The 16,307-nt window shown below is 34.5% G+C and overlaps 2 long non-coding RNA genes across 2 annotated transcripts; both read left to right on the forward strand.

Annotated features, from left to right (window-relative positions):
• The first annotated feature begins 3,819 nt into the window (after positions 1-3,819).
• On the forward strand, positions 3,820-6,167 carry LOC149376277 (uncharacterized). The gene is made up of 3 exons (XR_016295381.1): positions 3,820-3,880; positions 4,826-4,889; positions 5,528-6,167. It is a non-coding gene; the product is annotated as an uncharacterized LOC149376277 (long non-coding RNA).
• Positions 6,168-11,323: 5,156 nt separating this feature from the next.
• LOC149376278 (uncharacterized) lies at positions 11,324-13,382 on the forward strand. The gene is made up of 3 exons (XR_016295382.1): positions 11,324-11,559; positions 12,517-12,580; positions 13,219-13,382. It is a non-coding gene; the product is annotated as an uncharacterized LOC149376278 (long non-coding RNA).
• The last annotated feature ends 2,925 nt before the right edge of the window (positions 13,383-16,307 follow it).

A 16,307-nucleotide genomic window follows, 5' to 3' on the forward strand; every position in this document is an offset into this window, starting at 1 on the left:
ATACACGATTTGAGGAACGAACTTCACCAAGGAAGTAAGGAAGTTGGAGAAGGTGAACAATCACCACCACTATCGCTAGCTCATGCACATATGCCTGCGGAAGCACAATCAGTTCCTCAAGTTGTGCCTCTAATAGGACAATTCACTGTTGTTGGTGATCTCTTTGAGAGATTTAGAATGATGAGAGCTCTCGAATTTGAAGGATTGACTGATCCCTTAGTAGCTGGCGAGTGGATGTCAGAGATCAATACGATCTTCAACTTTATGAACATACATAGCATAAGATGGTCATATGTGCGTCCTTTGTCGTAAAGAAAGACGCATGTTATTAGTGAGAAATAGTGGCAACAAGAGGGATGTACGCACTATGACTTTGTAAACAAGAAGAATATCAACATGAGAGCGATGAATGCCTAAGAGAATGAGGTTGCAGAGCTGAAACAGGGCACGATGACGGTGACTAAGGCTATTAGTAAGTTCAACTAGTTGGCCAGACTATGTCCTCACTTGGTTCCGACGGAAGCAGAAAGAGTTAGGAGGATGATGGACATGTTCCGACAGGAATTAGCCTTAGCCATTGATAGTGGAAATCAGCCAGCTACCACTGTTGATGACTGTCTTGAACGTGCCATGCGAGCTGAGTACTACTTGATCAAGTCACTTCACCAACAAGTCAAAATTCTATGGTCAAGATCAAGTCCACATGGGGGATGGTAAGGGTTTATGCATTTCTCATATTGGTTAATCATGTTTTAACTCACCTTATATTGCATAAAAACCAGATCCTCAATAAGCTCGTACATGTACCCAAAATCACCAAAAACTTGCTATGTGTGTCTCAGTTTGCTAAAGACAACAACGTTTTCTTTGAATTTCATCTTGCTTTTTTGTGTTGTCAAGAATCTCAACACCAATGCTACTTTAATTGAGGGGAATGTTAAAGCTGGATTGTATGTGTTTGGTTCTTCACAAATGACACTTCTTACACCAGTCAGCACATCACAAAAACCCACACAAAACTATTTGAATGACCCTCAACCTGTCAATGTATCTTGTCTGTTAGCCTGTACTAGGTGTAGCCAAAATAATATCTCTAAGGACTTTTGTTATGGCAGAATCGCTTAAGAGATCCTTATGATAAAGTTGTGATAAAGGTCCTACAATCTTGTAATCTTATAAGGATAAATAAAGATTTTAGTTACATTTGTTCAGCCCGTGTCTTGGTAAAGTACATAAATTTCCATTTTGTGTTTCTAATACCAAACACATTTCACCTCTTCAAATGATTTATTGTGATATTTGGGGACCATCACTTATTCCCTCTAGTAATGGATACATGCATTACGTTCATTTCATAGATAGATTTTCTTGATATACCTAGATTTATTTACTTAAAAACTAATCAGAAGCCTTAGACACTTTCATTCTATTCAAAACACAAGGTGAACTCCAATTTCGCCACAAAATAAAAAACCTGCAAACTGATTGGGTGGTGAGTATAGAGTCTACACTAAATACCTTACCTCCCAAGGTATTCACAATCAACATTTATGTCCCCCATATTCATGAACAAAATGGCAAATCTGAAAGAAAACATAGACATATAGTTGATTGTGGTCTGTCTCTTCTTGCCCAAGTTTTCATGCCTCTAAAATACTGGGGATGAAGCCTTTAGGACTGCTATCTATTTGATAAATAGATTATCAATTGTAGTCTTGGACTTCCAAACACGATCATATCCTTTACAAAAAGTACCATGACTACACAACTCTGAAAACGTTTGGTTATCTTTGTTTCCCCAACCTCAGACCGTACAATAAGCATAAGTTTGACTTTAGATCCTCACCATGTACTTTTCTTGATTGTAGTCTAACACACAAAGGGTTAAAGTTCCTAAGTGAAAAAGGCAGGCAGTTTATAACTAGAGATGTGGTGTTTGATGAACTATCTTTTCATTTTTCTAAATCAAAACTAACAGTTGTTTCTGAGTCTAATACAACCAATCCCTCGGTCTTATAGGAGCCAATTCTTCCCTTTCTTTAGTCTTAGATTAGTCTGGTACTTGAAACAACAAGGCTTGATGTGACTAGCTTTATTACAATAGTGGAATACCCACTTCTTCTTCTTCTTCTTCTTCTTCTTCTTCTTCTTCTTCTTCTTCTTCTTCTTCTTCTTCTTCTTCTTCTTCTTCTTCTTCTTCTTCTTCTTCTTCTTCTTCTTCTTCTTCTTCTTCTTCTTCTTCTTCTTCTTCTATCTACTAGTTGTTCGAGTGACATGTTTATGTAGTTGGTTGAACATCTTCTTGGCCGTAGACTTCTTTATGCTCTTACTAGCTTTCATGAACTTGGTTTCAGTGTGTGATGACTAGCCATAGAATCCAAGTCCTCTGTTGTCTCTAGTCCTCCTCTATGAAACAATAATGGAGTTAAGATTGCGGGAGCTAGAATTCAGCATCTTCACATTCTTTCTTAGCTGACTCAAGTCTTTAGATGCCTCATAGTAACGTCTATTAGTTTGTGTTACCTGATCCTTCAACATAACCACACTATCAGATAATTCATGAATCTCAATGATAATATCATATACCTTATTCTCAAGACCATTCTTCTCGAACTTCAGACTAGCTATAGTCTGACTCAACTTCTTGTTGTTCTCAATCAAAACAAGCCATTTCTCATGCAGCAAACAATAATTCTTGATAATATTCGCCTCATTAATATCAACCTCGTCATCACTGCTCCAGTCATCAGGAAGTTGTTCAGCCAACTTCTGGTCTGAGTAGAATCACCAGTATCTTCATCTTTACCATATGTGACAACATTAAGAGTGAGAAGGTTAGTGTTCTCATCACCTGACTTACTGCAGTCTGAATCATCATCATCATTCGAGTTAACAATATATGACTTGTTGTTCTTTGTTCCTGTGAAACCCCAAAATTTAGCTATGTGAAAATTTAAATTGTGTGATGGAAAATTAAAATTTTAAGTTAGTCATTATGAGAATTTCTTATAGATAAAATTTCTTTGAAATGTAATTTCTTATTAAGATGAAAGTATGTGATATAAAATTTTAATTACGTGTGTGTATGTATATATTATGTACATTAGATTAAGTAATAATTTTTTTCTCTAACTTTTTCTTTTATGGGTGTGTAATGTGCAACTGGACATAAAGAAGACGTATGTACTTTTATTGATTCTTAGTAATGTGTGAAATTCTTTTTAATTTATAATGTAAACTATTTTTTTTCCTTTTCTTTGTGTATTATAATTTTTTTTAATCAACCATATATGCACATGTATAATATTAGATATATATATATATATATATATATATATATATATATATATATGCCCGTAGAAAGTTTTTTTTATTTGTTAAGTATTTTTGTATAGCTTTAATGAGTATAAAGACAAAATAATGAATTTGACAAGTATAGAATATATATATATATATATATATATATATATATATATATATATATATATATATCACAAGTTTTGAAAAGTCAAAAGAGGATGTTATATTTTATGCAAGTTACGTAAAGAAATGGTAATGGTAATATACTATCAGAATATTCAATCACATTTTGTGTCATGAATGTTGATTTTATACGTCCTTTAGTGAGACTTTAATTGCTCTCTGATTGACAATTGTTACATTAAAATTTGTAACGTAAATTATATCAAATGAGGAGACGAGAGGTTTTATAATTTTTTTGAAGTCAGAATTTTTTTGTTCCTCTCATACATATCTCCTTTATTCTATCTCTCCGGATCTTTCTCTCCAGCAAAAAAAAAATAATAATAATAAATCAAAGCAATCACATCCTTTTTGCCCCTGAAAATCTTAATAAGCAATCCTATACAGCCTTATCAAGGTACTTTCATGCCCCTAAGATAAGCCATGTTACTGTTTTTTTTTATATTTGTATTTATTTTCTTATGAACATCAAAGGATAGTTTTTTTTTTTTTTTTTTTTTTTTTCTGGCTGAGAATAATTCTTGTGTATTGTAGAAAGCGCAATGTTTTATATAGCTATGAATATTATTTTGAGCTGAAATTTTTATACATAAATATTAAAGATGTTTACGGCATGTATTTTTAATTTCATCAATTTTGGATAAACCGTTTTTATTCTAAAAATCTTTTACCATCGGTACGTAGAACTTTCTTTTTAATGATCCAAACAGCCAGTTTTGATTTTAGTAAAACAGCTACAAAACGAATTTGTATTTGGGATTTTTATACCAGAATATTCAACATGTTTTTAGTATGTCTTAAAAATCTTGTAATTTTTGGATAAACTATTTAATTTATAAAAATAAATTAAAATTATTGCGCGAAGTTTTATTCCTGTTTCAAACAGAGAGGTTTTATATTTTTTTAAAAATACTTGCAAATCGTATTTTGGCTGGAATTTTGTATACGAGATACCTATATATGTTGTTGTTACATAGAAAAATAAGTATGAGGTTTAAATTACCGGAAGTATTTTTGTTAGTATTTTATTTTAACAAGTGCGCAGATCCGTCTCGTTTTCTCTTAAACCCAATTTTTAGACAATATATGTTTAAATTAGTTTTCTTCATGTTGGAGCCCGATTTTGGTCTTATCACTGAAGACTAATATGTTCAAATTTATATTTTATAGTCTCTGGAATTTTTCCAGAATTTTTCTCTGAGATTATTTTTTTTTTCCGGAACCCGAGGACGAAGGGTATTTTCGTCTTTTGACGTCCCTGTTCCTTCTCTGATTTTTTTTCCAGAAACTTTGTTAGTCTAGAAGTGTCTTCTAAGAACCTAATTCCTACCCGTTCGAATAGGTACCGAGCCGAATAGCTTTTCCAATCGTTCGAGAGTCTAAGAACTTTTCCCCGGCTCAATAAGGTGAGAATAATCTCACTACAATACGGATTAGCTTAAAATTAATTACGATGAGTGTGTGATCTGATTTGGTTAATATGTGTTATATGATTGATTGTGTGATATTTCTTATGTGCGTGTATATGTTATTGAGTGATTTGTGATTATTATGTCATGTTTGGTTATGATGAGTTTATGTATGAGTTTAGTACAAATTTGGCATAACATGTTCTAATTATTAGCATGTTTTATTTATGTTTATGTCATATGTCATCTTTGTATGTAACACAAATAATCAAGTGATAAGATAAGTAAGAGAGTCGTACCGCCTCGAGCTACGGAGGTATTAAGAGAATTCTCTCGAGCCGACCTACGGGCTCATAAAGGGAGTTTTCTCATATGATATGTTATTAGATGGTGCGAACTATGGGAGGTCGCAGCCCCGTAGTTCGTTTCCAAAGTGTACACTGAAATTGGTACGACTACTCTAGGGGCACCCCGAATAAAATATGATAAGACTTATGATACGAAAGACCATGACACTATTAGAATTTAAAACACTAATAACCGGATCATGCATCGCATTACTCATCTCTTTTTGTGAGTTATAGTTATTCTCGCTGAGCGTTAGCTCATATTATGTGTATTCGTCCGTATTGTAGGTAAGCAACAAATGAACAAGTGAGAAGGTGGATCAGCGGCGTTCGATGGCTAAGGGGTTGGGTTGTGGTTCCGCTCACTTATTTAAAAGACTTCCGCTACGAAATTTTCTAAACACTCGGTTTGAGATTTTTTATGCTTAAGATATTTTTCAAGTTTAATTAGTTTCGCAAAACTGAAGTTGAATTTTTGAGGTTTTATTTCCGTCGAATATTCAAACCATCTACTTTAGTTTGAGATTCCGAATTAAGTACTTCTCTTATTTTCATCAAATGTTTTTGTAAGGTTTCAGATGTTGGTTATTTTTAAATTTGTTTTATTTTAAAGTCTAAACTTTATAAATATATGAAACGATGTTTAAAAAAAATTATCCACTATTTTTTTTTCTAAGTAAAAGAATTAAGGTTAGTATGACGGTCCGAAAAGTCGGGTCGTCACAGTTGGTATCAGAGCAACGAACCTACGACCACCCTTGCTATTCAACCGCACGGCTGCATCCCCTACTCAAGTAAGTTTAATATGTTTTAGTTAGAATTTTTTTGTTTTTTTTATTGAATTGAAATCAGTAGTCAAGTTCATGGAAGAGCTAGAGATCAAGATGTTTTTTTATCTTCTTTTCTTTGACAAGTAATGACTTGTCTTTTTTTTATGGATAATTGGAGCGTGGTCCTTGACGATCAAAACTCCATTCCATTTTCCTTATTTATAAGATGTTATTACTCTCATTCCAATTGTATTTATATACTTCTTTTGTTACGAATTTTTTTCTCAATGGCTTAAAAGATGTCTTATTTCATGTTAAAATGAAATCTATGGCAAATCAATACTCATAGATAAGTGAATTTTAGTATGCAATATGTGAAGAATGTTTTTTTTTGTGTGTGAATGACAATACTAGTACTATGATCTTAGTTGAGTTAGTACTCCTAAAGATAGTACTAAGAGCATTATCCTAGTTTTATGCCCTGGCATCTTAACAAAACCTAGTGGTTCTAGACACCACTTTGCTCAATCGGTACAAGGCTCAAGAAACTAAGATATAGGAGTCGAGGAAAAAAATACACCAAGGGCAGTAAACCATTTTTTTTCACCATCTATGTTTTTATAAAAAAAAAAAAAAAAAAAAAAAATTCTACGAGTGTCGAGTTTCACTTGATCCAAGTGAAGGAGGAACGGGCCCAATTTTATAAGGCTCGGAAAGAAGATAGGGCTCAAAACAAGGGTCCCGACACCAATAAGAAGCCAAACCAACCAAGTAACCATCACCTCAACCGCAACAATCAAGGCCTCAGGGCGCAATCCCATGGAAATGGGAATGGGAAGAAAAGGACTTATCCCGGTAATGGAGGTAATGCCAACAACAAGGTCAAGGTAGAGGGGACAAATTTTCCAGTATGCAAGAGTTGTGGAAAGATGCATCCTGGAGAATGCCGGAGAGGGACCGTGACCTGCTTCAAGTGTGGTCAGTCGGGTCACTTCCTCAAGGACTGCCCGAAGCCGAATTTTGTTCAGAGTGGACAGTACCAGCCTCAGAATCAGAACGGGCGACTCAACTACATGCCGACCGCACTAGAAGGGCCGCAAATCTCTTTGGGTCGTTTGGAAGCACCTGCATCCACCCAAATGCTACCACCAGCTCAAGCTCGTATCTACGCCTACACCAACGCCGATACCTTAGCCAGCTCTTCGAATGTAGTAGCAGGTCAGCTTCCTATAGCTCATCTTGATGCTTTAGTATTGTTTGACTCTGGTGCTACGCATTGCTTTATTTCATTAGAACTGACTAGGAGATTAGGCAATAGTGTAGTGAAAACTAAGAAGGTTTTCAGGACGGCATTACCGTCTGGCGATATGTTATTATCGGAATATTGTCTCAAAGAGGTATCGATAATTATAAGTGGACAAGAGCTAAAGAGTGACTTCATTGTCTTAGAAATGAAAGACTTTGATGCCATCTTGGGTATGGACTTCTTGGTGGAGAATAATGCAGTGATCGATTGTCGGCGAAAAAGAGTAACCTTCAAACCGGTGACGGGGAAGAGGTTCACCTTTGTAGGAAGACCACTCAAGAAACCAAAGATGATGGTGTCAGCATTGCAAGCTAAGAGATTGATGAGTAAAGGGTGTCATGGATACCTAGCGTCTGTGGTGGACAAGACGAAGGAGGTCGAAAAAAAAAACCACAAGATGTGCTAGTGGTGAGGGAATATGTTGACGTTTTTCCTGAAGATCTCCCTGGTTTAGCGCCCGAACGTGAGATTTCTTTCGCAATCGAGTTGCTACTTGGAACAATTCCAATTTCCAAAGCACCCTATCGAATGGCTCCTGCCGAGCTCAAGGAGTTACAATCTCAACTTCAAGAATTGTTAGATAAGGGGGAGCACCCGTTCTATTTGTCAAAAAGAAGGATGGGTCTTTCCGCATGTGTATTGACTACCGTGAGCTAAATAAGGTAACAGTCAAGAACAAGTATTATCTTCCAAGGATTGATGACTTGTTTGACCAACTCAAGGGGGCGAAGGTATTTTCAAAGATAGACTTGCGATCCGGCTACCATCAATTACGGGTCAAGGAGGACGATATCCCGAAGACAGCTTTTCGCACCCGCTATGGTCATTACGAATTCACTGTCATGCCTTTTGGACTCACTAACGCTCCAGCAGCATTCATGGATATGATGAATAGGATCTTTAACGACGTCTTGGATAAGGTTGTTATCGTCTTCATCGATGATGTACTGATTTACTCTAAGAGCGCCGAAGACCACGAGGGTCACTTACGAGTTGCACTCCAGACGCTGAGACAACATCAGTTGCATGCCAAATTCTCGAAGTGTGAATTTTGGTTGGATAAAGTGCATTTTCTTGGGCATGTGGTTTCTAAAGACGGAATCTCCATCGATCCTGCTAAGATAGAATCCGTGAATGATTGGAAGCAACCTCGAAGTGTGACAAAGATAAAGAGTTTTCTCGGTCTAGCAGGTTACTATAGAAGATTTGTGGAAGGATTTTCTACGTTAGCTTGTCCGCTCATTACCCTAACCAAGAAAGATAAGAAGTACGAGTGGACCAAGAAGTGTGAAGAAAGTTTTCGCGAGTTGAAGAGAAGACTCACCACCGCGCCAATCCTCATAGTGCCTGAAAGTGGAGAACCTTTGTCTATCTACAGTGATGCATCTAAAGCAGGTCTTGGTGCAGTGTTAATGCAAAATGGCAGAGTAGTGGCTTGTGCGTCACGATAACTCAAGAATCACGAGAGAAATTATCCTACTCATGATTTGGAATTAGCGGCAGTGGTTTTTGCTCTCAAGATCTGGAGACACTACTTGTATGGTGTTCGATGTGAGATATTTACCGATCATAAGAGCTTAAAGTACATCTTCGCTCAGAAAGAGTTGAACATGAGACAAAGAAGGTGGCTAGAATTGGTTAATGATTACGATTGTGGTATCCATTACCATCCCGGAAAGGCGAACGTGGTAGCTGATGCGTTAAGTATGAAAGATGAGGCTAGGCTATCGATGATGCATGCATTATCTCCTCGAATCGTTGACGAAATCAATAACTTGGAAGTTGAAATTGGCACTTGGGGATTAGCCAACATGACCTTACAATCGGATCTGTTTGAGAGAATCAAAGAAGGGCATAGACGTGATCCGGAGATGTCAAGGATAAAGGACAATACATTGGAAGGTCAGAAGTCAAAATTTTCTATTGCGGAGAATGATGTACTCTTTTTCGATGGAAGGATCTGTGTACCCAACGAAAATGAGTTACGAAGACAAATTTTGACCGAAGCACATGCGACTCCATATTCAGTCCACCCAGGTTCCACGAAGATGTATCAAGGCCTTCGAGAACACTTTTGGTGGAATGGAATGAAGGGAGACGTTGCAAAATTTGTCAGTAAATGCCTTACATGTCAGAAAGTGAAGGCCGAACATCAACGACCAGCTGGAGAATTACAACCTATCGAAGTTCCTGAATGGAAGTGAGAACAAATCACAATGGATTATGTGGTTGGGTTACCGAAGACAGTTGGGGGTTATGATGCTATATGGATAGTGGTGGACCATTTGACTAAATCTGCCAGATTCATACCAATGAAAGTCACATACTCGGTGGAGAAGTTGACTGAACTATACATTAATAACGTTGTAAGACTTCATGGCGTTCATTTGTCCATCATCTCAGATCGTGACTGTCGTTTCACTTCTAACTTTTGGAGGTGTGAGCAAAAGTCTATGGGATCGCAACTGTAGTTCAGTACTGCTTTTCACCCCCAGACAGATGGTCAATCCGAAAAGACTATTTAGACCCTAGAGGATATGCTACAAGCATGTGTCATGGATTTTAGTGGGAGTTGGAATAAGAGACTGCCACTTATTTAATTTTCATACAACAATAGCTACCAAGCTTTAATCGGCGTTGCCCCATATGAAGCTCTTTATGGTAGAAAGTGTCGATCTCCGATTCACTGGTTCGAATCTGGAGAAAATAGCCTCGAGAAGACAGATTTTATTCGAGACACCACTGAAGCCATCAAGAAGATACGGGATCGAATGGGAACTGCTCAAAGCCGACAGAAGAGCTACGCTGAAAAGAGAAGACGACCACTGGAATTTCAAGTAGGAGACTTCGTATTCTTGAAGGTAGCACCTCTCAAGGTGGTGACGAGATTCGGCAAGAAGGGAAATTTGAGCCCGAGGTACATTGGTCCTTTCGAGATCATAGACAGAATCGGAAAAGTAGCCTACCGTCTAGCTCTGAATCCCAAGTTAGCATCGGTGCACAATGTGTTTCATGTCTCAATGCTCAAAAAGTACATGCCCGATCCAGATCATGAGCTAATCCAAGAGCCTATCGAAGTACACGATGACTTGACGTATGAAGAAAAGCCAGTACAAATTCTTGATCGTGAAGAAAAGATCCTAAGGAACAAGGTGATTCCATTAGTCAAGGTACTTCGGCGGAATCATAAAATCGAAGAAGCCACTTGGGAACGCGAGGATGATATGAGATTGCGTTTTCCCGACCTATTCCTAGAAGTTTAGTGTTGTCAAGTAAGAATATTTCTTCCCTTATATTAATTTTCGGGAAGAAAATTCTAATAAGTTGGGGAGATTGTGAAACCCCAAAATTTAGCTATGTGAAAATTTAAATTGTGTGATGGAAAATTAAAATTTTAAGTTAGTCATTATGAGAATTTCTTATAGATAAAATTTCTTTGAAATGTAATTTCTTATTAAGATGAAAGTATGTGATATAAAATTTTAATTACGTGTGTGTATGTATATATTATGTATATTAGATTAAGTAATAATTTTTTTCTCTAACTTTTTCTTTTATGGGTGTGTAATGTGCAACTGGACATAAAGAAGACGTATGTACTTTTATTGATTCTTAGTAATGTGTGAAATTCTTTTTAATTTATAATGTAAACTATTTTTTTTCCTTTTCTTTGTGTATTATAATTTTTTTTAATCAACCATATATGCACATGTATAATATTAGATATATATATATATATATATATATATGCCCGTAGAAAGTTTTTTTTATTTGTTAAGTATTTTTGTATAGCTTTAATGAGTATAAAGACAAAATAATGAATTTGACAAGTATAGAATATATATATATATATATATCACAAGTTTTGAAAAGTCAAAAGAGGATGTTATATTTTATGCAAGTTACGTAAAGAAATGGTAATGGTAATATACTATCAGAATATTCAATCACATTTTGTGTCATGAATGTTTATTTTATACGTCCTTTAGTGAGACTTTAATTGCTCTCTGATTGACAATTGTTACATTAAAATTTGTAACGTAAATTATATCAAATGAGGAGACGAGAGGTTTTATAATTTTTTTGAAGTCAGAATTTTTTTGTTCCTCTCATACATATCTCCTTTATTCTATCTCTCCCGATCTTTCTCTCCAGCAAAGAAAAAAAATAATAATAAATCAAAGCAATCACATCCTTTTTGCCCCTGAAAATCTTAATAAGCAATCATATACAGCCTTATCAAGGTACTTTCATGCCCCTAAGATAAGCCATGTTACTGTTTTTTTTATATTTGTATTTATTTTCTTATGAACATCAAAGGATAGGTTTTTTTTTTTTTTTTTTTTTTTTTTTTTTTTTTTTCTGGCTGAGAATAATTCTTGTGTATTGTAGAAAGCGCAATGTTTTATATAGCTATGAATATTATTTTGAGCTGAAATGTTTATAAATAAATATTAAAGATGTTTACGGCATGTATTTTTAATTTCATCAATTTTGGATAAACCGTTTTTATTCTAAAAATCTTTTACCATCGGTACGTAGAACTTTCTTTTTAATGATCCAAACAGCCAGTTTTGATTTTAGTAAAACAGCTACAAAACGAATTTGTATTTGGGATTTTTATACCAGAATATTCAACATGTTTTTAGTATGTCTTAAAAATCTTGTAATTTTTGGATAAACTATTTAATTTATAAAAATAAATTAAAATTATTGCGCGAAGTTTTATTCCTGTTTCAAACAGAGAGGTTTTATATTTTTTTAAAAATACTTGCAAATCGTATTTTGGCTGGAATTTTGTATACGAGATACCTATATATGTTGTTGTTACATAGAAAAATAAGTATGAGGTTTAAATTACCGGAAGTATTTTTGTTAGTATTTTATTTTAACAAGTGCGCAGATCCGTCTCGTTTTCTCTAAAACCCAATTTTTAGACAATATATGTTTAAATTAGTTTTCTTCATGTTGGAGCCCGATTTTGGTCTTATCACTGAAGACTAATATGTTCAAATTTATATTTTATAGTCTCTGGAATTTTTCCAGAATTTTTCTCTGAGATTATTTTTTTTTTCCGGAACCCGAGGACGAAGGGTATTTTCGTCTTTTGACGTCCCTGTTCCTTCTCTGATTTTTTTTTCCAGAAACTTTGTTAGTCTAGAAGTGTCTTCTAAGAACCTAATTCCTACCCGTTCGAATAGGTACCGAGCCGAATAGCTTTTCCAATCGTTCGAGAGTCTAAGAACTTTTCCCCGGCTCAATAAGGTGAGAATAATCTCACTACAATACGGATTAGCTTAAAATTAATTACGATGAGTGTGTGATCTGATTTGGTTAATATGTGTTATATGATTGATTGTGTGATATTTCTTATGTGCGTGTATATGCTATTGAGTGATTTGTGATTATTATGTCATGTTTGGTTATGATGAGTTTATGTATGAGTTTAGTACAAATTTGGCATAACATGTTCTAATTATTAGCATGTTTTATTTATGTTTATGTCATATGTCATCTTTGTATGTAACACAAATAATCAAGTGATAAGATAAGTAAGAGAGTCGTACCGCCTCGAGCTACGGAGGTATTAAGAGAATTCTCTCGAGCCGACCTACGGGCTCATAAAGGGAGTTTTCTCATATGATATGTTATTAGATGGTGCGAACTATGGGAGGTCGCAGCCCCGTAGTTCGTTTCCAAAGTGTACACTGAAATTGGTACGACTACTCTAGGGGCACCCCGAATAAAATATGATAAGACTTATGATACGAAAGACCATGACACTATTAGAATTTAAAACACTAATAACCGGATCATGCATCGCATTACTCATCTCTTTTTGTGAGTTATAGTTATTCTCGCTGAGCGTTAGCTCATATTATGTGTATTCGTCCGTATTGTAGGTAAGCAACAAATGAACAAGTGAGAAGGTGGATCAGCGGCGTTCGATGGCTAAGGGGTTGGGTTGTGGTTCCGCTCACTTATTTAAAAGACTTCCGCTACGAAATTTTCTAAACACTCGGTTTGAGATTTTTTATGCTTAAGATATTTTTCAAGTTTAATTAGTTTCGCAAAACTGAAGTTGAATTTTTGAGGTTTTATTTCCGTCGAATATTCAAACCATCTACTTTAGTTTGAGATTCCGAATTAAGTACTTCTCTTATTTTCATCAAATGTTTTTGTAAGGTTTCAGATGTTGGTTATTTTTAAATTTGTTTTATTTTAAAGTCTAAACTTTATAAATATATGAAACGATGTTTAAAAAAAAATTATCCACTATTTTTTTTTCTAAGTAAAAGAATTAAGGTTAGTATGACGGTCCGAAAAGTCGGGTCGTCACAGTTCCTCTCCTGTGACTCGTTCACTTTCAGATTCCTCTCAAAAGTTATGAGAGATCTCATAAGATCATCAATTATCATATTCTTCACATCATGACTTTCTTCTACAACGATCACCTTTATATCAAATTGTTCTAGAAGAGATCTCAAAACTTTTTTTTACAAGTTTTGCATCTTTAATAGGCTCTCCCAAAGCAAAAGATTAATTGGAGATATCATAAATTCTAGCACCGAATTCAGTAATAGTTTCATCCTCCTTCATATTAAGATTCTCAAAATTGGTGGTTAGTGTGACGACCCGACTTTCCGGACCGTCACACTAAGCTTAATTCTTTTAAACATCATTTCATTTATTTTTAAAGTTTAGACTTTAAAATAAAAACAATTTTGAAAATAACCAACATTTGAAATCTTACAAAAACATTATTTGAATATAAGAGAAATACTTAATTCAAAATTTCAAACTAAAGTAGATGGTTGGAATATTAAACGAAAATAAAACCATAAAAATTCAACTTCAGTTTTGCAAAACTAATTAAACTTGGAAAGTATCTTAAGCATAAAAATCTCAAACTGAGTGTTTAGAAAATTTCGTAGCGGAAGTCTTTTAAATAAGCGAGTGGAACCACAACCCAACCCCTTAGCCATCGAACGCCGCTAATCCACCTTCCTTACTTGTTCATTTGTTGCTTACCTACAATACAGACGAATACACATAATATGAGCTAACGATCGGCGAGAATAACTATAACTCACAAAAAGATGAGCAATGCAATGCATGAACCGATTAGTAGTGTTTTAGTTCTAACAGTGTCATGGTCTTTCGTATCATAAATCTTATCGTATTTTATTCGGGGTTCCCCTAGAGTAGTCGTACCAATTTCAGTGTACACTTTGGAAACGAACTACGGGGCTGCGACCTCTCATAGTTCGCACCATTTAATAAACATATCGTATGAGAAAACTCTCTTTATGAGCCCGTAGGTCGGCTCGAGAGAATTCTCTTAATACCTCTGTAGCTCGAGGCGGTACGACTCTCTTACTTATCTTATCACTTGATTATTATTTGCGTTACATATAAAGATGACACAGACATAAATAAAACAGGCTAATAATTAGAACATGTTATTCCAAAGTTGTACTAAACCCATACATAAACTCCTCATAACAAGACATAACATAATAATCACAATTCACTTAATAACACATTCACGCATATATGAAATATCACACAATCAATCATACAACACATATTAACCAATTCAGATCACACACTCATCGTAGTCAATTTTAAACTAATCCGTATTGTAGTGAGATTATTCTCACCTTGATTCGGGGAAAAGATCTTAGACTCTCGAACGATTGGAAAAGCTATGCGGCTCGGAACCTATTCGAACGGATAGCAAATAGGTTTTAATAATCACTTTTGGACGTAATAAAGTTTCTGGAAAAAAAAGAGACAGGACTCGAAAGTGAAAAGATAAAAATCCCTTTGCCCTAGGGTTTCGGCAAAACATACATTTTAGAGAAAAATTCTGGAGAATAGGAAATAAAAGTTTAAACATTTTCTTCTTAAGTTTCTTCTTAAGTGGCAGTGCCAAAATCAGATTCTAACATAAAGAAATCTAATTTAAACATATATTGTCTAAAAATTGAGTTTTAGAGAAAACGAGACAGATCTGAACACTTGTTAAATTAAATATTAACAAAAATACTTCCGGTGACAGAAAACTCCTAATTATTTTTATATATAACACTAGCAAAAATATGTGTCTCATATAAAACTTTCATGTCAAAATACGATTTGCAAGTATTTTTAAAAAATATAAAACCTTGCTGTTTGAAACAGGGATAAAACTTCTTGCAATAATTTCAATTTATTTTTAGAAATTAAATCGTTAATCCAAAAATTACAAGATTTTTAAGACATACTAAGAACATGTTGAATATTCTGGTATAAAAATTCCACATCACCATTCCTTTGTTAGCTATTTTATTTTAAATCAAAACCTTGCTGTTTGAAAATTTAAGTTCGCCGGATATTTTTTACAATCAGAAAACAAAATTATGCGCGCTGATCATAATTGAAATTTAGAAACAAAACGGTTTGTCCAAAAATTATGAAATTTAATATAAATATTATAAACATCTTGAGTATTTCGGTATAAAAATACCAGCTTAAAATAATATGCGTAGCTAATAATGATTAATACATTTTCTTACTGCCTAAAATTTGATAAATACAACACGTTTAAGACTATATTTTTTTCTTCATAAATATATCTTACTTGACAAAAATATGAACACCAAAAGAGAGACAGCAAAAATCTGAAAATACCTTGAGAGATTAAAATTGGACTGGTATACCTTTAAGCCTCTCAATAAAATCTACGTGAAATTCTATGTTGGTGGCTAAGGGTTATGTCTTTTTTTTTGTTTGTTTTGTATGGAGATGAGAGAAAAAAAAAAAGAGTAGAGCGAGATAATTTGAACGTGTGTGATACTACTTTTTGTTTTTTTCAAAATCACAGCGGCTGAAAGTTTCTTCAAAAGTGCACGATAACGTGCAATCTATGAATAACTCCAAAAATTCTAAATTAATTACCATAACTTACGATTAACAGTTGCTATATGTATATATACACATATATATA

Source organism: Urtica dioica, unplaced genomic scaffold (assembly GCF_054948205.1).
Source record: "Urtica dioica subsp. dioica isolate 48M unplaced genomic scaffold, U.dioica_male_clone48M_v1_H2 Urtica_dioica_male_H2_contig_21, whole genome shotgun sequence".
Classification (NCBI taxonomy): domain Eukaryota; kingdom Viridiplantae; phylum Streptophyta; class Magnoliopsida; order Rosales; family Urticaceae; genus Urtica; species Urtica dioica.